A 26,013-nucleotide genomic window follows, 5' to 3' on the forward strand; every position below is an offset into this window, starting at 1 on the left:
GATAAAATAATGCAATGCTACCTGGACCCACAGCATCGTGAGGCACTCTCTGAGCACGTGATAATTCACTGAGTATTTCTACATCAGCAAACAGCCAAAGCAAACTCCAACTATTGCAGCAACTACCTGTGCTCAGAGCTGCTTGATATGTGTTTGAAAGCAGTACGGTATAGCACCTCAAGCAATCAAAATCTCTTGGAAATTCAGTGAAGGTTTTTAGATGTACAGCAAAGGCTGGGCAACTGTCCTTAGAAGAGAATCAAGGGCTTCAAATAGCCATGACATCTAAATAACAGTATTTTTATGAAATTTACTTCATAGGACATACACACACACACAAAAATTAAAAGTATGCATATTTCTTATCACTAAACAAGCTGAAGCAGTTCCTCTACAACCACGGATCCTTTGGCTACCGCCATTTTGAAATGTCTGCACGTGCAAAGAGAATTCTGGAAGTTCCGCTAAGAGAAGCTGCAATTTTCCATTCTCCAGAGGGTCATTAGAGCATTATTAGTTATATATTTCGCTTTACAAATTGCAGACAAAGGAGTCCGTGAGCCTCTCAGTCTACAGGAAGCAGAAATTCAAGCGGGCCTAGCAGTTACCTCAGGCAGGCGGCACGTTCTGCAGCAGATCTACACAGCGTATCTCAGCTCGGCGGGACAGACAACCACTCCTGTCCCTGCTGAAGCTTGGTAGTCCCACAGCCCCAGAAGGAAAACCTCTGCTCCAGCTGCTTCAGTGCAAAGTTCACAGGCCTGGCCAGCTATGTAGCTTACAGTGCAACCGCCAGACCTTGCACTCAGGTGACTGAGAAAGGGGCACACGTACTGTACTCCCTTCCGGCCGCCCTGCCAAAAACAGCAGCGGACTCTTTACCAGCTACAAACAGACACAGCAAGGCTCATCTGCCAGCATTCTCAATATGACCAAGGAAACAACATTGTTTCAAACCTATAAATGTGTAAAAACAACTTGTGGAGAAGTTTTCAAGGTACTCCAAATCTCAAAAGCTCCAGTAAGCAACAAAAGTTCAAAACAACACGCAGCCACTGTGCCACTTCTGAAATCACAGTTTCCTCACCTTACTGTAACACTTACATAACTAACATTTCATGGGAGATGTCCAAGGCAATATGTATTTGCCCACATGACTGGTACATTACCAGCAATTTACTCCTACCAGGAATCTCAATCCTCAGAGAAGCATGAGAATAAGAGTTCCTGAACAATGCTTCCTATGATAAGCTCAAGTGGCATTTTGCCCAAAAGTATTTCCTTTTCACTAAAAACCAAACCCATTTTCCTACTTGTTCTAATTTTGTGGTCACACTGGCAACAAGCAGTTTAAAAATAGCCTTCCTATTTAATAGAAGTGCTGACAAGTGGCAAGATTAACTTTCTCCAACTGCCACACGTGTATTTTCTGAGACATCAGACTGTTTTGAGTTGGTTGTCAAATAGTTTGCCTTACAAACAACTACTTTGTTGGTAACATGCATGTCATCCCAATATAACTAGAACTGCCACCTGACACAAAAGTGCTAAGTAAAACAATTCACACAGGCTGCATATTTGAGGATTCAGGAAAGAAGCACATGAAATGCTACAATTAAATGCTGAAATTCCTACTAAATATACCTAAGCTCAAAATCCTTACCCAGGAATTGTAGAAAACATCCAGAGTGAGCATTTTCTACTTCAAATCCCTGCAGAGCATTTCACATTTTTGCTTAAGTGTAGCATGTCTGCAGATACAATGACAGACGTCAACCGAGGCTGCGACAAGCTAGCAGAGTATTTTCCACTACACTGACAGCATTACTGACACCAAAAAGTATTGTACTCTGGTTTAGGATTATGAAAATTAAAAGTTCTGGCACTGAATTTTCTATATTTAGCAACCAATTTTTGTCCTATAATTAAAAATATTTTTAAAATGCACAAGAAGAAATAAACCAAGCCACTAACAAAAAGCTACTTCTTTTTCACTTTTACAACCCAAAATCCAGCTTGGACCAAGAAAAAAGACAGTGGAGGTATAGTATTTGAAGACAAACCTAGTTAAAAAGCAAGATGAGAAACTCAAAAACTAATTAAAATAAAAAGTAACATCACATGAGAGTCAACCAGGTAACAAAGGCTGAAAGCACTGATCTTCTGGTGAGAGGAGGAAACATCCACTTCAAGTTCTTCAACACCTTAAGGTTATGTTTACCAGAAAGCTTACTGCAGGCAGCTCAGCATCTGAATGGTCATGCTTGTTGCAAAAAGAAACAAACAAACAAACCACCACCACTTTTGCAATCTAAGAGATTACAACATTAGACTAGTTCCCCAAAACGCCACACAAGCATCTAGGCAAAAGTTATTCACCTAGTGAGTTTATAAATTTATGTTGTCATTTATTTTATGCAAATTGATATATTTTGATATTCTGAAAACACAGCTCCAAAGCTCTTTTTCTGTAGCAAAACAATTTCAGGAGAGCTTTGGCACCATTGTTCTCTCGACCACCTAAATAAGTCTCATTTTAATCCATAGCAGTTCAAGGACAACTAAGGGACAGCACAATGACAGAATCATAGAGAAAAGTACATGCTGAAGTGTAGAAAAATGCAGAGTTTACAATAAAAAAGTAGAAACCAATTCAATTCAATTGGCTTAATTGCCTTGTGCATCATCAGGTTATGGCTACAGAACAAATTACCGCACGATAAACTAGTATGTTTATTCATGTCTTATTAACTGCTCTGCTTTACAAGTGCATTCACTTTTACCCTTCTGTAAATGCAAACCAGCCATTTATCCTTCAGTAAGGGCTGGGTAAGCTTTCACATGAACTGAAGTTGGATCACGCCGGAGTTGCTGATGATGCAGATTTGGAGCTTACCTTGCCTTTCAGGAGTTTACTCGTGTACCCATACCTTCAGATGAGCAGTTCATTTACATTTTGCATAAACGTTTCTCACAGAGCTAATTCAAACTACAGGATCTGCAGGCAAAAGGACACCGCGGTACCTGAACTGCATTCACAAATTGAAGTGGTTAGATTTTAGACTTGCTGTACTACAAATTTTGCACTTAGAGCAGCCACTTACAGTTTCAACACTGAAGACAATAAAAACAGTACAAAACGACTTTTAACATTTTTCCGAACTTCAGCCTTAACAAAGATTATTTAATCTGAACTCAGTTAGATAGATGGTATCTTTTTGTTGTTGTTTGTGGTAGAAAGGGATAAAAACGAATTTTAAGCAATTCCTCAGTTCAGCCAGATTTTTTTGAAACCATTCAGAGGGCTTGGTATTACTTGCTGCGTTCTCTGACAGCTGAATACAGTTTCCTATTTACTTTACCGATAAAAAAAAAAAAAAAAAGTCGTGGGTCAAACAAGGGCAAAGCACTCCTGACAGCCTGCAACAAATGGAGTAGCCAGGGTATAGGAGAGAGCACCCGCCCTGCACTCTTCCTGCTTTGAAGTTCAGGTCCTCCCTACAAGCATAAAGTATGATGAGCAGATTGAATTCACACATCTACAGAATTCCTGGAAGTATACATTCCAAACAATGGAGAAATCTGGGCTTTAGAACAATGTGCTATAGGTATAGTTCTAACATTTTAAAATAATTCATATAGCCTCCACATAAAACAAATTCAATAAACACATTACAGACTATTAAAAAAAAAGTCTTGTTCATACCTCTCCTGTCTGCTGGCCACACACGGGTGAGGCAGGAGCAGCTGCACAACTATCAGCTCCTACGGGCTTTTTCCCAGTGAAACTTATCTAATACTGCTAATACAAAGGACCACAACAAACAGAGCTCAAAACCCAGAGCAACAGGTTAATCGTCTCTGGTTTTTGCCTAAGAAATACCAGGCATTTCTATATATCATAGGTTTGTGAATAAGCATGTTCCAAAGTTACCCAATATTTCAGATCTAAGAGAACATGTAAATTATCTGTCTCATAAAAGAAAATGTTAACTTACTTACTAGGAGAAAACTTAACACACACTCCTCAGCGTGGCTGTAAAGATCTGCATCCTCAGAAAGTTTATGTGGCTTTGACTTCTTGTGCAAGTACAACCTGGCCACACCTGTCCGAAGACCCATGCCTAGCAGCCATCTTTTAGCATTACTAAAACTTAAATTTTACTCTAAAATCAGTAAGGGCCCATGTGTACCCAGAAGTACAAATAACTCTAACATCCATATTTCAGAATAGTATTGCATATTACTTTTTCTTATAAGCATTAGTTCATTGCTGATACTTTAATCTTATTGTAAATCTTGCTTATAAGCAGGACATGATGACATCAATGAAGGAACATGATTATTTCATTTTCTTGACAAGATTTAGTTTTGGCAGTCATAACTGTAGTATGAGCGCAAATACAAGCAATAATTCAAAATATTAAAGATCTGTTCTGGTTTCTAATGCACCACTTAAATCTCTACATTTATGATGACAATGTAAGAAAGTTTCACTTAAAAGGTGAGCTAGTTAAGCAAGCATATTGCAGACAAGGTAAATGGTATGTCATTGTCTATTACAAAGCTGCAAGAATGAAGTTTTATTTCTCTGAAAAATCCTTATTAAGCACTGCTGCTGAACAAATGCTCTCCCCTCCTCTCCCACTTACACAGCACAAAAACGTGCAATGCCCTATCTCTTCAAGTCTACTGTAAAGGTTAGCCAAAACTTGCTGCAATTGCCCTGCAACAGCTTCACTGCAATTATTCACCAGCACAAGAACACAGAGTACCTTTATCTACCAAGGAAGAAAAGGTCATCCCACGTGTCAGGTTTTGAATGCAGAACTTTGAGCCTTTTTGTAAGTTTAGATCCCATAAAATCTAATTAAATCCAGCACTGTCACACTAAAGCAAATGAAGGCATGTAACCATATGAGCATTCTCACCAAAATGTTAACAGTTCGGCTTACGCAATACAGTATGACTAACCACATTATGCACCACATGGCTTTCCAACCCATTTACCCTTTCATTACCCAATTAAGATGTAATAATACAATACTACCAGTAAGCATTCTAAGACATCAAAATACACAAGGGTGAAGCATGAGTTCGTTTGTTGAGCCAGTAAATAAATTTCATCATTATTATTGTTGTTAATTAGAGCTTAAGTTAAGGGTATTTTCCTTGATGCAGAAAAATAAAGCATTGGATACATAATAGAAAGACCACTAAAACCAGCATATCAGCGGTAGAAGATTGCACATTTCATGGTTTGGGAAACTTGTGATGGTTTCTAGTGACCCACCTTCTGGTAGTGAAAGTAATGTTTAGACCATAGCTTGAAAGTACAGCAGAAATTTGTTGCCTTCACATGTTTACACAAAGAGCTCAGAGCTATAACAATAATACTAATTGCTCTGAGGCTGTTCTTAGAAATTGAGATGCTCTGACACCACACGATGCGAGGTACTCACTATCCTCTCAAAGTTGACGCTGGCCCGGGGGGCGTAGAAGGTGGCACATTTAAAGGTTAATCCAGTCAGATCAGAAACACCTGTAGAAATACTGAAGATGTTCTATCTACCAGACTTCATGTGGTCTCATACCTGAGCTAAGGTAACTGATCATGTGAGCACTCCACAGCTGTTTCCCAGCACTCACTAATTTTTATCTGCATCACAGACAGGGGTGGAAAACATTGAAAAAGTGTTAACACAACAAGGTCTTACTGGGAAACAACCAGAGTTAAACAAAAAATTGCACATAGATTATGAAATACCAGGAAATGAAATCATGAATTGTACTCCAACCCACTATTAACAGTTGGTGGCTGAAACATTCAGCTACCATAAGCCCTGTCCTAAAGCTCAGAATTTTTTAAGTTATGCCAGCCTGTTCAAACAAATACTCACAGGCTGCAGCAATTAAACAGTGTTCAGTATTCCACAACTGTATGCAACAGACGTAGCAGCACAGCAACCCCATTCCAGACTCTTAAAAGTTAAACTGTCAGAAAAATACATTTGATCATTGTAAGGCTGAGGTTATTCCTAGTAATATGTAATGCTCTTTCTACCAATCTTAACAAACCACTCGTCCCTCGCAGTGCAAAAATTCAATAAATACAAGAAAAAAAATCCTCATTTTCTCCATCAGCAACTATTCTAAAGCAAATGTCCCAATTCATCAGACTCCACAGCCATTACAAGCTCTGACTACAGTCCCATACAATTTGCTGCTATGCTTAAGTGCAGAGATGCAAGGCAGTAAATCCCTTTGTTATATGGGCTCACTCTAAAAATAACCTGCAATGATCATCAACCAATAGCATAAAAGCAGGTCTCCTAAACACTCTATGTGATACAAAGCCAGTTGAGTTATATCACCTAAACCAACTGAAAATAAGCAGAAGTTTTCTAAAGAAACACTAGCTGTGCCTCACAGAAAGCAGTTCAAGCAATTCTGCTTTGCAGTTCATCTGGATGCATGTGACGAATGCTAACTAACCGAGCCATTCCGCTTCCAAGTGAATCATTTATTTCTAGGGCAGCTAATTCTTGGATAACTAAAGTTTTCAAAAATTAGCCTTTCAGGTTTAAAACTCATCTGTCCAAATACATGTTGAATTTAGAAAAGATCCTATTAAAAAAAAAAAAAAAAAGGTACAGAAAGGGCTGAAAGAGTGGGAAAAGATTTCCTTTAATCACCCAAATCCAGGAACCAAAGCTTGAAGTTAAATGTCAACACTCACAAAAATAAATGCATTTTCAGAACTGAAAGAAAATCTCTTTCACAAGTAAAATAAGCCTACTTGTTTGGTAAATCAGTCATACAAATCTAAGGTTTTACGCTGGAGTTACTTCACTAATACCTGTGAGTGTTTCATAACCAAGTAATCAATTTTTGAATAGACAAAGAACTGTATCCAGAATGGCAAACATCTCCTACTTAAGAGTAGAAAAGAACAAATAAAAGTAAATAAATAAATCATACTTCCGTGCTACTGACCTGATCGTTACCTATTTACTGTTACGTCTGAAACATATTGAGGAGGCACATGCTCATTTTGGTTCTGGATCTTAAGTGACAGCAGCAAAAGCAGAAAAACAAGCCACAGATCCAGGGCACACATTTCAGGAACCAACATGCACTCTAATCCAGATTATTTGGAGGGTCCATTTCAGGAAGAAAAAAAAAAAAAAAAAGATGTATTTGTACTGTGGGGTTATGCAATGCTTTCTACATAATGGACGTGACCAGCACAAAGGTGAAAACCACAGCATTTTGGACAACTGATCCAGCAGCAATGTTCTCCACTGAGAACATACAGCAGCCTTAAGTCCAGTCCACAAGTTTGCATGGTCCACATTCTGAAAACATTTGGAACAATAAGCTATAAATTTTTATCAGCTTTCTGAAAAATTGTCAGTGGAAACAGACACCAGTGAGGACAAATTTGTCAGCAAGTATGGCATATAGAGAGAAACTAAGTAAATCAAACTAGGTAAATCTACAAGGACAGCAGCATACTGGGATGCAGCACAGGGATCTCTACTGCAAACAGTGATTTTTATTTTATTCACATATGCTCTCAAAATGGAAGAAGGGTAAGAGAATGACATTAACTATAAATAACAATGAATATGATTTCAGCTATTACTATTGTTTAGGAAACATCATGAGTGACATGTTTAGTCCTCTATAAATAGAAAATGTAGCTGTCAAATAAGAAAACATTATTGGAAGTTACTATGAAAGGAATAGAACAAAACCAGAAAGATGCCACAAGAAAAAATAGGCTGCAATCATTTTTAATACTGTGCAGTTCTTGTAGATACTCCATCATTTCTGAAATGAAACAAAAAGCTGCAGAAGGGTAACAAGGACAGTTAGAACTACTTAACAGCTTCTGTACACAGAAAGGTTAGATACAAAGGTATTTACCTTGGAAAAGCAACTTGCTGGTGGGTAGAGCTACAGAATGTATAGTACCACAAGCATCAGAAAATGAACAGGGAATGATGATTTTCCAGTTCTTACATTCTATAAACCAGGGACAAACAACCGAATTCTTGAGCAGCCCAGGTTTCAAAATAAAAGAGTATTTCTCATATGATATGCAATTAACTTGCACAATTCCCTGCCTCAGGATGTTTTGCAAAGTACAATAGGATTCAAAAAAAAATTTAATTATTTGATCAGAAATTCCAAAGGCTATTAGAAACTGCGGTGGAGATGTCCAGTCCAAAATGACAGGTTGGCAAGGCTTATTTCATGTCTTCCTCCACCTTACATTTTTCCCTGGGATCCACTACTGACCACATCAGAACAGGGAGAATACTGTGCTGCAAAGCTCTTGTTCTGAACCAGCACAACTCGGGCTGGTCTCCATTCACCACGAATTCAGCTGGCCAAGATCTCATGCTACAGTTTTCACAGCATCCCACCAGAGTTGTTGCCATCCGGCTGCGCTGTGACCTACAACAGCCAGCTTGCTCCATGTGGTATGGATCTCTCTTCCCTAAGCCCACAGAAGCTGAAGTTTCCACAGCTAAAGACATTTAAATGAAAACCAGCCCATGAATTTGTATATTACAGATAGCTCACCAAATCTGAATTACTGTGGCAACAAGCCATGTGTGCACTAGTCAATCTCAATTAGAAAATCAAAGTTTGCTTAAACTACCATGAACTATGTACGAGGAAAAAATAAGCTCAAAGTATGTTCACAAGATGACAGATGACTCCATTTTATACTGTTACTGCAGCACTCATGTCCATTACTGCTTGGCAGCTGTTATGTAGCAATTCAAGACACTTCACTCATTCCCATCCTCCAGCAGTTGAATAAATATAATTAAGGTCCTTTTATCTCTGCATTTTCTTCAGCTTGTTCACACTAAATCAGCCACACTTTTGACTGCAGCCAATGCAAGGAGAAGACTAAGTGTTACCAAAGGCATTTTTACTATTAATTTATAACTCAAAGTGAAATTGTGAAGGCTTTGTGTCGAGCTTTTGAGAGAACAGTGAGTTTGATAATGAAAATGACTCTAGAGAAAAAGTATAGCAACTTCTGACAGTCAGAACATTTGACCATCCCTCAATAAGCTTAGCAATACAAAAAGTTCATTTTCATATGTAAGATAGGTAAAATCTTCTTAGAGAAGTCCCTGTGGTGTCCAACATAGCAACTGTGTTTGACTTACAACAAATCTTTCTTCACCAGAAATATGATTCTTATTTACTATACTAAGAATTAATGTCAACATTTGTACACCTGTTCAGAGCCAGTTTGAGTTGTTTCATAACTGTTTTCTCATAATAGCTCTGCAAAACATCATCTGGAACTAACAGTATTATTCCCTAAATCTGTTTGTTTTACACAAATGTAATCAAAACAGAAGCTAGCTTAATGAAATAAGATATGAACTATATGTGTTTTTAAGCACACAGGATGCAATGTTTTCTGAATTCTTCCTCTGGTATTAGTGAGAGAACCAGTTAAATACATTTAAAAATAGTCTTCATCCTCTCTAGATTCTAATACAACCCATTATGTTCCTTTGCCAGAGAACTCAGAAGATGTCTAAGAAGTCTGTCACCGTAGTCCCTATAAGAAGTGTCTAATCAAGGGATTCTTTAACACAATGCCAGCTTTTCGGTACAATTTTGTACATACACAACTTGTATTCTTTATGATTACACAGCATGTAAAACCTCATTTCATGCCTCGTGTTTCTCACATCTGCCTACTGTGATAAATGTTAAATCCAAGCACAACGTCAATGGTGCACTTAGTAATTTCGAGATTCAGATATAGCAACATAACTGAAGAGAGATGGTATCTTTTAAAAGTATTTATCTTCATAAAATTCTGGTCTATATACTTTATGGCTAAAACAACTCCCCAAGCCTAAGTACCACAGAATCAAAATCAACAAAATGTAACTTTCCTACAGTAGTAAGAATATCTTGACTTGGTGACTTACGTTTTTTTTTTCTCGGGTCTTGCAACAGTGCTTTTCTTAAAATCACTCTCGCAAAATTCTTCTCCCTTGGAGCTATAACCGTGACTCCATGGATACACAAAAAGATGAGAACCTATGGGCTGAAAGAAAACAGAGATGATAAAGTCAGATCCAACATACATGTATGCTAGAAATGGGCCAAGTGGCAGGGGGCAGGGAGTTATTATCCAGAAAGTACTATGGGATAGTAAGACAAATCAATCAGACTGCATTTAGGGTTGTGGGTTTTTGTTATTGTTGTTTTGTGTTGTTTGGATTGGTTTTTGTTTTGAAGAACTCCATGTCAAGGTTTTCAGATTGCCTCATATAAACTGATACATTCGCCTCCCTACTCCTTTTTCCTATTGCTTGGCATTAGAAGCCCTCTGCTTATAAGGATAGTAATGTTTGTGTTTATGGATGCCAAGAACAGGTATTTAACAGCTCTTGCTACAAAACCTCACTGGCACTATTTTTTGAAATACTGACAGCACTCTCTCATTTCCTTTCATAGAAGCTACCAGATTTCATTATGATCACTAGAATCAGTATTACATTATTGCTGATGAGCAATAACATACTGTGAATCTGCAATTACATACTCGCTGAGAATTATCAAGACAGCTTGAGATGTCTATAAATCCAGGGGTCCACATCCAACTGGTTATTTAGACTCCCTTAGCCTCAGTGGGGAGAAAAAAAACAGAGTTATACTGACCTATTTTAAGTGTATCTGACAATGAAAATACATTTATCTAAATAACTAACTCAGTATTTAACATACAAATATTATTAGATCATTTCCAACCTTTTTGCCCAATACCAAATTAATAATTAAAAACTTCTCCATGATAGTGAAGTTGTTCTTTAAAAGAAAACATTAATCACAAAATGGGAGCAATTTAACAGTCTAGTCAAAATACTTTGCCTTTCCAGCACCACAATGAGAGCTTAATTCCAGCCTGTAGACCACATTGAAACCAATTAGTCCACTATGACATCCTCTAGTAAAAAAAAATACAAAACAAAACAAAACATTTCATTACCTGAGACAGACTGCTTCAAACGAGTAAAACTGCCTCACCTACTACCTGCACTGCAAGTGCTCACATCAGCACCTCAACAACTTCAAGTCAAAATTAAATCTACGGTAACTTAGCACAGAAGCCAAGTCTTTGGCTTAGAGTATAACATATTCAGCCTCACCATGCTGCCTTCCTAGTCATAAGATAATGGAATTTTAATTCAGCTTTTTTCTGTTAGCTTTCCCTTGCACTTACTTATTCCATCTGTTAACATCCAAGCTTTATTATCTCTTTCGAGATCAGCATGGACTTTCTGCTACAATGCAGACAATTACTACAAACACACACATATGAAAACCAGAACAAGCCTCTGCATGTTTGTTTTCCTTGCAAGAAGTACTCATATCAAAATGGATTTTAAGAAAAGACTGTAACATGCCCCCTAACATGAGCAGTTTAAATTAACCTTCACGTAGTAATAATAAACAATCTGCACTGGAGTTGTCTGAAGGATCTAGATATTAACAACAGAAGTGTTACTGTATTCTTAGTACAGTGAGACGCTGAGCACTTATTAGTGTCATGAAATTTAACAGCAGGTCGACTGTAGATTGAAAAGCAAGTTAGGATATGCACCTCAAAATGCTAGCGCTACCTTTCAGTTTCCCTGTCTACCATGGAAATAGCTGAGACGACCGCTTTCTTCCAGCAATGCTGCCTTCCCCTAACCATGGATGTCCACGAAGCTCCTCATCCCCCATTACCCAGGAGCTGCTCTCCCATCTTCCAAGGGTTCTAAACTACAGTGCCTATTTTGCCACTGATATACAAGTAAATGGTCAATTTAAGGAAGACAGCAGAAGAATATAAAAAATGCCTTCTATTTCAGCAAAATCCTCAAATGAAAGGATAATTACAAGCAATACTTGCTGTAATAAGTGAGAAATATCTCAAGCTATCAGTAAAGATTTGTCAGAAAGGGCCAGGGGAGAGCTACAGAAATATAACATATTAGACTGCAACTGAGCACCTATCAACTTTATTTTAAAAAAGATGCCAGCTGAGACAAGCAAAAAGGCAGTCTTCAGTGAAGTGAGATGAACTTTTGCAGATTTTTTTTCTCCTTGATGCTAATTAAAATAAAGGTGTATGGCCTGGCCTAACCTGTTAGTTGGGAGAAGTGGTAAGTTGGTTGAAGGTATCAGCATTGTAATTGCCTGGTGTTTCAGGTCTCAACAATTACTACTGAACCTAAAAGAGAGATAACACAGGCCTGAATAAAAGCTGATTGAAAATTAGACCTCTAATTGTTCTTCCCATCATTTCTCTCAGAGCAAGCCAAGGCACAAAGTCCTGGGGAACTCAGGTGGGTGCTGTAAGTAGACAGTGCTGGACAAAAATATACTCCTCGAGAAAGAAAAAATGGATTTATGGTTAAAAATCTCAATATCTCACAGAAAGTTAACTAATTTCAGCATCACTACATTCAGGCAAAAAAAATATCATTAACTGAAAAACATATCAGGACTCAATTAATCCACCAAACCTGCTTCCGATAAAATTTAAGTTAAAGTTGTACAAATACCAAACATTGTGAGCTCTTGGCTTTCTTGTTTCTGCTGTTCAAATCCAAGAAGAAAGTCCAATATTAACATCACCCTGAACTACTGAGGTAAGTGCGGAGATCACAGCCCCCTAAAGCTGCCCTCGCGTTAGTTATGTCACCAGCACAGAAACTGCCTCCCTCACTGACACAATCTCAGGGAAAACAGGATCCCATTTACCACCCTGGGGATCACGCTTCCATCCCTTTCAGATGGTTAAACACATCCCACAGCCACGTGGCAGCTGATGTTGTCCCAGAGGGGGGTCAGGCTGCCCATGAACCAGTGCCGGAGTGCAGGCTGGGCTGCCAAGAACAGTGGCAGTACAGCAGCTCCACAGATGCCAACAGCCCTCATGAGCACATCAGTGACTGAATGACCTCAGCCAGGTAGGACAGTGAAATCCCAGATGCCTCTAAACTTTCTAAACCAACAATTTTTCACTTCAGTAAAGCGTCAATAATGATCTACTGCAGCATAGAGAGCACCTACCCTGCGCTGCTCAGAGCTTGGTGGCAGAGCACGCCAAGAAACGCATTGCCCAGAAGTAACGCCTGCTGAAAAATCATATGGCTGCTGTAACCTCTTGAATCATACAGATAGCTGTCATCTGCCCGACTTTAAATTGCTTGGCAAAGGAACAAGAGAAGTCAAACAGGATACACCCAGGAAAATTGCCTACCTTCTCACCCTGTCTCATGCTCATCAGAGCACTCAATGAAGCTTCAAGCTCAGCACCGACAGACATCACCTGACGATCCTACAGCCCTGCACCCAGAGCAGCCTTTCCATGCCTGCTGCTACCAGCCACCTTCCCTAAATCAGGCACAGCACAGAGCAAGGAGCAAATCAAAGCAACCAAGTCATTGCTCTCAGAAGCTTCCTCTGAATATCTGAACGTGCAGGTTCTGTCATCGCCGAATCACGTGTTGCCTGCTGATGTATGACTGCAGTTGCAAGCAACCTATTTCACTCCTGGTACAAAGAGGTTTGAAACAGTTTGGGCTGCTGCTGTGCAGGTGGGAAGATGAAATGTCACATGCCCTGTTCCCAGTATCAGACAGCCACACATCGCCTTCCACAGAAGACAGCTGCTTCCTGGGGTGGCAACTGAGCTGGGAAACAGAAAGCATGATGAACAGGGGAGCACTCTAAAAATGCCCGCAGTGTAACAGCTGGCACCCGGCACTGGGGCAAGCATGATAGGAACGGGGTGCAAAGCCTACTGGATGTTACACGGCCAGATTCAAACCAGCATAAAAGCTACAGCTGTGTTACCTTCACCTGTGACTAGTCACAGGTTTACACGGTGTAAAGTGGTACAATGAACGAACTCAACTATTGTGGCAGGTGACCCTGGCGTAACTACTCTATACACAGATCACATTTCTCAACAGTGCCTTCTGCCTTCCTTTTGTAAGTCCATGAAACCATACAAAATTCTCTATTCCTTGCAGAATGTGCAGTTGTTCTTCATACATTAGGCATTGATAACACAGATACCACCATTTACAATGTCATTAAAGTTAGGTGGAAGACAACACTGCCTTCCCTCATGATTATACATTCCTCAATTATCCTGTAATTCCCCCAAGTACATTATACTTTACCTTACTACATTCATGGGAATGAACTCAGGAGCAGGGGATGCACACAGTCAGTCAGTGACATAGGTACTGAACTGAGATAAAAGCCAACTTATTCCACTCTGCCAAAAATCAGGTCTCCTCAGGAAATCATAATCCATTCACATTGGCAAGTTCCACAAGAGCGGATCTTGACCACAGTCCCTAGGGGACCAGCATCACCTTACATCCCTTTGACATTATGTATCACTAAAAACATAAGTGCCAGAAAACTCAAGGGCACATGACAGAAAGTCCACTCAACCCACACCGCTGTTCACCCCTGGTTAACTCATGGCTGCTACTGTCTTGTGACCATACATCACCAAGCACCAAGTTCAACCAGTGGTTGTCTACATCGGTATTTGTAGGCTCTCCCTAGGTGCATTTCCCAGCACAGATGGGTGTAAACACCTCTTGTCACTTCTTAACGGGTAACTTTCATTGCATCCAAGGTTGATCATCTCTCAGGAGCCCCATTTATATTCCAGCATCATCCTTCTGCCCTGCTCATGGTTTGTTCTTTATCTTCTCAGCTCCAACACACTTGGTTGCAGCAGCAGCGTACCATCCTGGCTAATTGCTGGAGCATAGTCCCCGACCTGAAGACACAGTTATGTGTCTGAATTTTGTCTCCAAGCTTTGTGTCCAGCTACTGACTTTGGGAACTTCACCTCCTGAGTTCATCTGTGCAGCAGCACCTTCCCTACCATTTTCCTGGGCTGCACACATCACACCAGACAGCTGCCACTATTCCAGGCAGTGGTCTTCTCCAGCAGTATTATTTTTCTGGAGAGGAAAAGGGTTCTCAGATGAGGACTACAGAGCTTGTCATCTTTCTATAATAGTCTTCTTTCAGCATTTGTAGCAGCCTAACTTACCACTGTAGACAGAGATGCTGACAGCATTTATATAAAGCCTTTCCTTCTAAATATAAGCATTTTATCACTCTATTTTACCAGCATCAAGACTGAGAAGTTGGAATCCTACTTAGAAAGAGCAGCAGCAGAGAACTGGCATAAATTAAGAGGGAAAAAAAAAAAAGCTAAGTAGCTATTGCATGTATGTTTCTTTGTCCAATTTAGCTTTATGACAGCAAAATTATGCAAGTGACTACAGGCATTTGAATTACATGCCTCAAAAAGACAGTTGGAAGCCACAAACCACCTTTATTCAGCCTTCACACCAAGGATATTTAAGAGTTATGCCAAACTGTTTTTTTCCAGTGGTTAGGCAAAGTGGTAAACTCACACACATCACACAAAAAGATCATTCATCTATGCAATAACATGCTCTTCAGTTATTTAGACTCGACATTTTCCAACCATAAATAAATTTCATTAAAGAAGCCTTAACTGAAAAAGAAGAATTTGCAAGGGCAGCCTAGTTTAGTCACTCAATCTTCTCTGTTATTAAAGAGCTTAAGTATTTGAATGAGTTTTATTTTTTTGTTGTTTCCTCACTGTCTATGAGAAAATACCCTATAAAGAAAAATGGCAAGCATTTGCAAGCATCAGATTCTCTTCTTCCACCTCTCTCTTGCTCTCGCTCACCAAGTAAGAGCGCTGGAAGTTGACCTTCAGCACTGTTTATACAGGGATTATATAGAAACATTTCTATAAAGTACACAGTGTCTGACAACACAAACTTTCTTAGCCTTTGCAAGTCCCGAGTTTGAGCGATACCAACACTACGAAGTGACAACAGCTTCCAGCACACTCATATTCACGCTGTCTGTTGGGAGTTCCCTGTCATACGATGGGGCAGCAGTCCGTGCATCATGTTTGACAGTTACTGGGGGTTTCCTTTTTCCATGCTCATTCCTCATTTGCTTTCTCATACTCGGTCCTTCTGCATTCAGTGTTAACTCGCAGCTGAGTCCTGTGCTGGCCAACCAATTTGCATTTTAGCTTCTCAAGATTAAACACTCACACTGGCTGAAAGTAGACCATTCATAGCAATATTGGAAGATGAAACCTCCCAAACCCATAGTAGAAAGAACAGGATGAAATTCAGCATAAACAGGATTCTGAACCCTGAAGCTGAAAAGCAGAAACAACTATGTCCAAGACCAAACTTCTGCCTGTGACTCACAATATTTAAAAACAAACAAAAAATAGTGAGTTTGTGAACTACACCAGGCCTACAAGTTACTCATGTAACTTCCCCCTCTCAAATCTTACCAAAAATAAATAAATAAATTGAAGATGAAGGTGACAAAACATTTTCAGTCTGGAATGAAAGGCTTTTCGCTGCCTATAATGTGAACCTCTATAAGGCTGTGACAGGCTGCTGTAACAAAGCCAAGATAACCGAGGCTATCTTGGATTGTCCTACAACCACACCCAGGAATGCAACGCATGCCAAAACCCAACAGTTGTTCACTGACGTAGGCGCAAGAGGAATCACAATACGTACTCAATCAGCTTCTCACCGCTGGAATAATGTACTTAGGCTGGCTTGCTATAAATATCCAGCTCTGTAGATACAGAAGGAGATTGGAGCCATATGCAAAAGACCCAGATAATAACTGCACATAAAGCTACAGCAATATAAAATGAAGGAAGAGGAGGAGATTCGGGAAGCGGCCTACGCTGAGGCCCACGCACTCCGAACTGCCAGGAAAGCAGAGCACGAGCTGGATGAGGCTGGGGAAGAGACCAGGGGACGGGGCTACAGGCAATTTTCCCTGTATATTACATACTGATGTGTGTAATCCTATTGCTGAATTATCTTTTCCAGACAGAAGAATATTTGTGAAAAAACACATTAACTGGCAATGGAGTGACTTGTAAGACAAGGCATGAGGACCAAGTCAGAAGAGGTGTCCGAGTTCAGGGTTTTGCACTGCAAACCCGAATCTGCAGCAAAAGGCAATTCCACAGCTGCTCCACCTCATTCCTGCCCTGCTTCTGCTGTAAAAAACCCAAGTATAGGTTATTAACTTGACAAAGCACTCAGACTGAAGACATATATTTTATTAAAATGAATGTCTACAATATTTGATCTAGTGGCAATTTCCGGAATACTGAATTTAATCTTTAAAAGTTTTCAAACAACACAAGTTTAAACTTGATTTGGGCACTGATTCCATCCTTCCTTATTTACCTAATACGGCAAAACACCCCAAAAGATTTGAGTGACCTTATTACTCAGTTAACTTTACAGAACATACTTAAATCTGCCTATACTTAAAAGATTCTACTCACAGACAAATATACATCTGATCAATGTTTGCCTAGTCTATTTTTAATTTGTTTGTTTGTTTTTTATTCTCAAGGATGATGTTCTGTCAAGAGTATTTTTACCGTACAAAATATTCTCAGTAGTTAAGTGAGTTTTCTACTAACAGGGATTTTTATAAAATTTGTTACTGCTAAGGCCCTCTCTTAGAAACACCTAGAATTAAGAAACTCTTTCTAGACATACAGAACAACTAAAATACAAATAGGAGGAAAAAAAATATCTTACATTTCACAAGAATCGGGACATCTAAAGCAAGCTTGTAAATTTTTTTTTTCCTAAGTGGGTGGAAGGGTGGGGATTGTGCAAAACAGGGATATTTGACATACTGATTTCCCCGATGCTGGAAAGAAGGTCAGAAAGCATTCCTAAAACATTGGCTAGTCTGGAGGTTCACAGTAGGAGGGTATATTTCCTGCTGGATAGTAATATTACATTACACATAAAAATGGCCATGTTGGTAAGATTAAAATAGCTACAACATGTTAAGTTCTCAGCATTGCTGCCCTTCTCTCTGAAGGGGCACTCTGAAAGGGGCTACAAGAATTGCAACATATCAGCAAGAGATAACCGAATACCTCTATAAAACCTAAGCATCCCAGATTGATGCACACTATGTAAAGTTAATCCATGCCCACTCCGGTGCAAAATCAGAGCCAAGTCCTCTAGCTCCTATTCTCCTTTATACAATTATTTTGGGGGTGGCGAAGAAAGGAAATAAAGTGCTTCTTGAATCTTTAAAATATACATTACCCACAGATTATGGAAGCAGCCAATGTGTGTCAGTATTATTGACTTTGCATTACATCCTAGGTCTGAGGGGAAAAACGGTACAGAAATACAGACTGAAACAAGTTTTTTAAAAAACAAACTACTTTATAGTTAGCACAGCTATTACTAAGTGCACCTTATCTAGCTTTAAAGTAGCTAATTATTGACAGATATCACAAAAGAAATGGATTTTGAATTATGGATCAGTGTATTGAGAATATTCCGTGGTGGACAAAATGAAATCCAAGCAAGGCTCAAGTTTTCTAACTCCAGAAACATTTGAGGTTGCTCTACTAAATACAATGTAAAGATAAAGCATTTCTTTAATACATTTCAAAGAGTCAAACTGTTTCAACATATCAGTAAATAGAAAAGGGTTTTCTGACTATATTGTAAGTGGTTGAAGATTCCCGCTATGAGTACAGCAATAAATATTATTTAGTGACCTCATTAAATAAAACTTTTAGTAGAGATGAGTTCAAAGAACTTGAAAAGCATTGCTACATCATGTCCTCAGCTAAATCAGGATGCACATTTAAAGAAAGAATAAGTTTCCTAAGGGTGCCTAGAAATTCATGTACAAACTTTCATAGGATTTCTCAAACTTTAAAACTCCCACAGTCTTAAGGTAAAAAGATCTGGCATTCAGTTTTTCAGAAATAGTTCACAATAATTCACAAACATAGATCAGAAAATGAACACTCAACAGGTCAAAGAAAGCTAAACAAAACTGAGACTACATGGTTGTGTCTATTTCAATGAGAAGTTCTAGCAAGTATCTTCTTTAGCAATTTGAATTCAGTACATCCAGGATTTGAGAAGAAAAGCCTCCTATGGGCTCTCACTTTTACCTATAAAATGAAGTCCTGGGTTTCCATAGCACTTAACTTACCATGTGAAAAGTGTCTGTTGTTTTAAGAAGTCCCCACACAGTCTTGGCCGGCTGCACTATACACAAATAAAACCTGGTAATACAATTCTCAAAAATTCACAGCACAAAATGGGAAACCTCTGCAACATAGAGCAGAACACGAGAATGCAGCTCTGAGGCATGCTGTGGTAGACAGCCTGAGACACTCCCTACAAATTCCCTACACCACCCACATCCCCTCATGCTAGGTACACAAGCGACACAACAGGAAGGGCCTTCACAGTCTTCTTTCTGGGTCAGGTACACCAAAATAGTTCTGGGAAACCTAAACAAACTGGACGTGACCCCAGGTCAAAATAATAGCTGCACTGACTATGCTACTAGCTATGACTAGCTGCTGCTTATCTCGGATCTCCGAGATACTGTGACACACACAAACCAAAGTCATCTTTGTCTCTCTGCTTTTACCTAGCTTTTGGTAGTGCTTCATCAGTTCTAAGACGCTTGACTGACAGGCAAACTTTTTCTAAGACACCGTTACAACCATACCACATTAGGACATCTCTGCTAGAAGCAGTAGCTATACCCTGCTATGAGAACCAGCAGAGCTTACTGTGACTGCCACTCACTACTTTCCATCAAAAGCAGCACTTATCCTGTCTACCTTAAAACTAAAAATAATATGTATTATGCTCCTTATTTTTGTTTTGCAGTTAATATGCTCATAAACTCCATTCTTCTGTGATGGAGGGTGGAAACCTGTGTTTTTTAGCAAGCAACAACAGTCCTCTTATTGAGTAGCACACCCTATGAGAGACCTTCAGTGCCACTGTGCCTTTTCTTGCAATGCAGTGATCAGCGGGAGAGGCCACTACAGGTTACCTGCTCTCTACACTAAATACCTCACTTCCTACTGTGTCTTCAAGTCATGAGCAAGATTTCAGCCAACTCCAGCTGTGCTCGCTGATAGCCTAAGAAAACTCACAAAAAAACCTGGCAAGGAGCAGGGCAACGTACGGAGCAAAACATTTTAAATCAGCTCTCACAAAACAGAGTATGTTTACTTTTATAAACTGAGTCAAGTGTTATTCATGAATACTTCTTTCATCTGCAGTATCCAAGTTTGTCGTATGACTGATAAAGCTACTTTTATTGTTCAGCATGCGCCTACCAAAATAACTGCAGAAGAAAGGATATCTGGGTGCACTAGTAAAATAGTTATAAGCCTAGACAGCAGGAACCTTCAGCCCACTCCAAAGGAGTGTAATACTTAATGGAAGCATAGAGGCATGCAATTACCCAGTTAAGTCCCAAAGTACTTCTTTACAAGATTACAGTTGGGAAAAAAAAAATTACCTGTTCCAAGAAGGAAAGCAGTCAAAACACAGAAACAAGATTGAGACAGTAGGAGTAGTCAGGTAGATGTTCCCAGAATTTCCTATATCAGCCTTAAATTACAAAGTCGGGGTGTTTTTTTAATTTGTTTTTCATCCCCAGTCCCCAACCCCCTGCCCCAACAAATATTCATTCAACATGGCTTACCTAGACAGCAAAGGCTGAAGCAATTATCTGGACTAAATACCTCTGGAAAAAAGAATCTGCAATGTCCCTAGAACTTGCAAATACTTTTTTTAAATGTCAGATGTAACTTTTAAAAGTAACTACCATGATTGTTCAATATCAGTATATATCAACCTCTGCATTTTTGTCCAGTTTTCTTAAATAAACTTATTCCATCATGCCAGGTGCAGGATAAGGTCTGTACACTGGATTAAAAGCACAGGAGTAGATCCCTGCGTGAATGTATGAACACTGCATGAGCTGTTCATCTAAGGTAAGAGAGTAGATTCATAACCCACAAATTACTTGTTTTAAAGAGAAGTAACAACGTGCACGTGTCCTAAGAGTTGGAACTAACTATCGGAACTAACATGCTGCTGCCATCCACTGATAATAGGCATCACCCTTACTGACAAACACGCTGCAGCATGGCAGAAAAAACACAACATGTAGCCCTCTTTTGCTATGTATATTTTCTGTAATATATCCCATCTTTTTCCGATCGCATACACAACTGTTTGATGTTAATACCACTACCCTGGATTACTATTTCTCTTGTTAAGACATCATGCTGTCCCAAATTAGCAAAACAGTACAGCTGTAATTGGAGAACTCATTTTGTCTTATAATTGTATCAAACCTAATCTTTTGTAAGAAGCTTTAAATTCAACACCTCAACTTTGTTTTTAAGTAATGATTCAGACCCCAATCTTACACTGAAAAATGAATTCTTGCCACCATATGCATTAAAAAATAAATAAATAAAAAATTACAGCCTCCTAATTCTGAAAATGTATCTGCAGAAGAGTACACTGACATAAATTCATACCCACACATAAAAATTGGGAAGTACTTTGAAATAGTGCTACATTGGGTGATACACTACATCTAGAATCTCAGGCCCTTTGAGAGAGCTGTCAATATTGAAAAAACAGCACAGAAAAATGCACGAGCTATACAGCACCAAGATACTATTCATAAGCTGAGGGAGTACTGTGTTGTTTTTTCATATCCACAATTATTCATCATCTACTGTATACTCCACATCTGGTTTATTTGACCAGTTTGCTTTACTGGCTGGTACAAAATGCTTTATCCCATCTGCATGGTACAAAAGGCTTTAATCCATCTGCACCCTTTCCTGCAAGGAGGAGACACATCTTTATCTAAACTGAGCTTAGCAGGATGAATGGGATTAAAAAGGAAACATTACTCAGCCTTCCTGGTATTTTATCTTTCAAGATCTCTCAAATAGTGATCTGAAGTTTATCATGGCATATTAAACCATATAAAAAGAATGGCAATCTACCTTGAAAAAAGTCTGACAAGCTTCTGTAAAAATCCAATATAAGTCTAAAATGCTCTTTAGTATGATAGGAAAGAGTGTAATAGGCAAAACAACCATCATCTTCAACTCATGTAAAGGTTGTGGAGGAGGGAAAGGGGAGAGAGTAAAACTGTGACGTTCTCTGATCCCAATACTTTACTGTCTGTCACTGGAACGGAAGTACACATAGGCACCAAGTTAATCTATAAACTGAAGAATGTACATTACTGTAAGCATCATCAGGGCATGAAACAATTCATAAGTCACGAGGAAAAAAATCCTTCCTGCAGGGTTCACAAAATGATTGCTGCCATGGGCACAGCAGAAGGTACCTGGTCAACCTCAAAGGAAAGTTTTGAACTCGAACTGAAGTGTCTTGTATTACTTACATATAGACTGCCATTGTGGTTGCCAAGGGAGGGAAGGCAGCAAGTATTCTTTAATTTGAGAATCTAAAAGGAAATCTTACAGTTACAGAATTTAAGCCAGGTTTTAGGCACCACAGTGTGACCACTTCCCAAAAGCTGGGGAAGTAGAGGCAACTACTCCACAACATAAAGCACACAGTACCCACATTCCACTACTTATTCTATAATTAAACACCAGAACAAGCTGCCATTATGCACATAATGTCCCTGACAACATACCACATTTAGATGGACACTGAAATACCTTTAAAACATTTTTAAGATAACTGAACTCGGTCTAATCTGGAGTTGGTATTTCCTGACCACTGATGACTAACTCTTTTAAATCATCATTAAGTATCAGGAAATACCCACCCCCAGCACCAATTACTATTTAAACATATACCAAAGTGGTACGCTTAGAGCATGTTCGCTCAGAGAGAAATATCCTATAGGCAAACGTGAGGGTAAAAGAACTTTATACCAGACCTGAGGCATCCAAAGTGCTGCTATTACTAGCAAAAGGTACGTTAGGGCCAGGCTTCTACCTCACTTGACTTGTAACCTAACGCTGCACTGCGGAATAATGCTGAGCTCTTAAGCTGTTATCTCACTCCCTTCACCCCCACATAAAAAGGCTGCCTGAAATTAAATCAATCCAAATTGCTATCATGCTTGGGGTTATGGGTTAAAGGAGAACTTGGACTGGTACTGCATGTACATTATGGTGAAGACAAAGGTCTTCAGAGCGCCCAGCGCTGCAGGGAACGCGGCAGAGGAGGCTCCGCTGGGCCCTCGCACCTCAGCGCTACGCAGGCCGCCTTCGGTCACCTCAGCAACCCGCGCGACGGGAGGACAGAGCGAAGGGCCCCTGTGCAAACTCCAGGCTCAAGAGAGTTCTTTCATCTCCATTTTCCCTTCCATTAAAAACAGCAGAGGATAGAAAGCACTTCTCAGCTTGAAAAAAGAAATAAAAAAAAATAGCATCAAGCCAGCAAGTGAAAGGCAACATTTATATTCAGAAAAGCCCAGTCGTGGACAATTGTCCTCTTCACTTCTGTACAAAGCAAAATTAAAGACTCAGTAGGAAAGTCACAGCTATAATCCCTCCTTCCCCATTTCCCTGAAGGTACTAATAGAAAGTTTTCATCACAGTAGCCAACACACCACTATGCTGTGAATATTAAAAGCAATCCAAATAGCCTACCCATCCTGTCTCCCATGGTTTCCTCTCCTATCCTTTGCCCACTTCCCTTTAAAGGGAAAAGATTTGCTTTGCAGCAGCTGCAAGTGCACTAGAATTATTTCTAATTTACCTAGAATTACTTACAAAATCATGATAATCCCTGACGAATCTTCTAGCTGTTATTATTTTCTGCATCCCTTTTCTATTAGAAGTCTATATGTTAGCTTAGGCCAGCATGTGGCTTTCTGCAAGTCAGCAACTTAATTAAATCCTAAATTCCTAGTAAGCATCAATACCGAAACCTTCTGCTTTGAAGGAAATCTATAGCTCTGTATCAACAATGATTTTATGCTTCAGAGGACATTATTGTCTACTGCCCGAATTGAGCAGCTTTTTTTCCCTGCATGAAAAACCTAACCTCTTACAAAAATTGATATTCAATCGCAACACCACTCCCAAAAGAGCTAACCACTTATCAAAATACCATTAGATATTCTTGCAGCCCTTTTAGTTATAACCAGCAATCACATTTACATACAGAATTTAGGGAAAAAACATAGCATAACAATCCCCCACAAAGCTTCACCATTTCTGCAAAGACAGCTCCTCCTCCTCCCCATCTGAGAGCCTGTTATATGTCACAGGCAAAATGGGATTCAGCTTTTTTGAGGAATATTTTCAGGACAGATTTTCTATTCCAACACCCCCGCAGCAGAACGCTACGCGTAAGAAAACCATTCAGCTGCTGGCTTGGAAAGCGGTGTGCAGAGTATGAGCAAATAAGCCTGACGTTCATTAGCTGGCACGATACCTCCAGCATTCCTTGTGTCCAGTAGTTCTTGAAATGTTACATCCATGTCACTGAAATTAAACTGGTGACGCTGCTTCAAATTGGGAAAGCTATGTAATAAGCAGTAATAATGTAAGCAATCCAGCAGCAGTGCCTGCTTAGCACCGACACACATCTCCATCATGACAAAGGAAGGGAGGTGCTCGGCAGTAAGTTCATGATGAGGGTTACAGCAAAAAACACATTTTAAGAGTAAAATGTATAAAACCTTTAACCCTCTAATTCTACTATGAAGCTGTTTACTAGTCAGTCTGTATGGCCTATGTAAATTAGTCATGATTTGAAAAATAATCAACGTTAATCTTGCTGTGCTTAAAATGGCCGTGTCACACAGCAAACCAACCTGCTAAACTGTATTTGCAAAGCAAGCGTAGAGCTTTGAACTGACTAGTACAAAGGTCTTCAAGAAATCGAGCTTTCATAAATTACAGCTTTGCACACATTCCGGATTACAACATGGACTTTGTAAAGATTTGAGACCTTCAGAGTGACGTGTTTCTGAGTAAGCAACAATATGAGGAAGTGTTCGAGCTGATACCGCTCGTCTCTTCAGACAGTCACATATCAAAGGTGCATCATTGTTTAAAATGGCTCCAGTTCTTAAGGATGAAGATCCGTTCCCTGTCCTGCCTTGACCAAAAGGGAGGGACACACTGTCCTACAAAACATCCTGTCAGGAAAGCAGTACAAGTGGGCAAATTTGGAGATCAGGATAATAAATAGTTTTGCTAGCTACTTACTTAGCCTTTCAAAAAAATAATTATTGCCTAAGAACATGAAGGCAAGTACTGCCCACTTCAGAAATCCCAGTAGGAACAATATATTTGATAAGCTCTGTAGGGGATGTTTTAATGTGAAAGCTTTCATTTATTACCAGTCTGTTATGAAGTTACGTGTTTCCTGAAATTGGCTTAGCAGAACAAAATATTTATTTACTATTCCTTTAATATAGAGATTAGGAATTTATCAGAACATAGCCCAGCACTGCTCACTAAGAAAATTGTATTCCTCTGTTTTAAGAAAGAAGGTTGTTTTTTGTATGCTTTTATGGTTTTTTATGCATTTCCTTTTTTAGGAGTAGGTCCTCAGACCTGCAAGGAGATGACTAAGATGTAAGGAACAAGTAAGGAACAAGTATTTTGATCAGGCTTATTTTCCATGTTCCTGAATTCTGGCACCAAGACCTGACAGAACAAGCTGTTCGATGGGTCAATAACAAGCTGCAGGGCTCATAAGTGAACTGGCAATATTTATTTTTACTCATTCCTCCCCCTAGGTAAAATTACTGCTTTATTTATCAGAGAATCTATCTTCACATACACAATTACGAAAAAGACTGTCCCCAACCACATGATTGGCTATGTTAAATGTAGTTTAATGTGTTTTTAAATATTAGAAATTGATATTTAGTTACCATTTCTCCCCAGGATGGTGCGTATAGAAATCTCTGCCTCTTTCTTGAAGCTTATGCAAATGAGTAGCATTGAGGAAATACGCAAAACAACACCCATTTTATTTTTATTTATTTGTAGGAAAACTACTGAAA

At 39.2% G+C, this 26,013-nt stretch overlaps 1 protein-coding gene across 10 annotated transcripts in view; it reads right to left on the minus strand.

The window, feature by feature from the left end:
- The window catches only part of NUMB (NUMB endocytic adaptor protein), a 95,650-nt gene that overhangs the window by 37,301 nt on the left and 32,336 nt on the right, over positions 1 to 26,013 (minus strand). For 7 of the 10 annotated variants that reach the window (XM_084520052.1, XM_084520057.1, XM_084520060.1 and 4 more), the window contains one exon: positions 9,981 to 10,099. The gene's annotated coding sequence lies outside the window, so the exon portion shown is untranslated. Of the gene's footprint in view, positions 1 to 5,293; positions 5,313 to 9,980; positions 10,100 to 19,158; positions 19,309 to 26,013 lie in introns of those variants that run through there. The other 3 variants (XM_084520053.1, XM_084520058.1, XM_084520055.1) reach the window with 3 other exon arrangements.

Source organism: Aythya ferina, assembly GCF_964211825.1.
Source record: "Aythya ferina genome assembly, chromosome: 5".
In the NCBI taxonomy this organism is placed as follows: domain Eukaryota; kingdom Metazoa; phylum Chordata; class Aves; order Anseriformes; family Anatidae; genus Aythya; species Aythya ferina.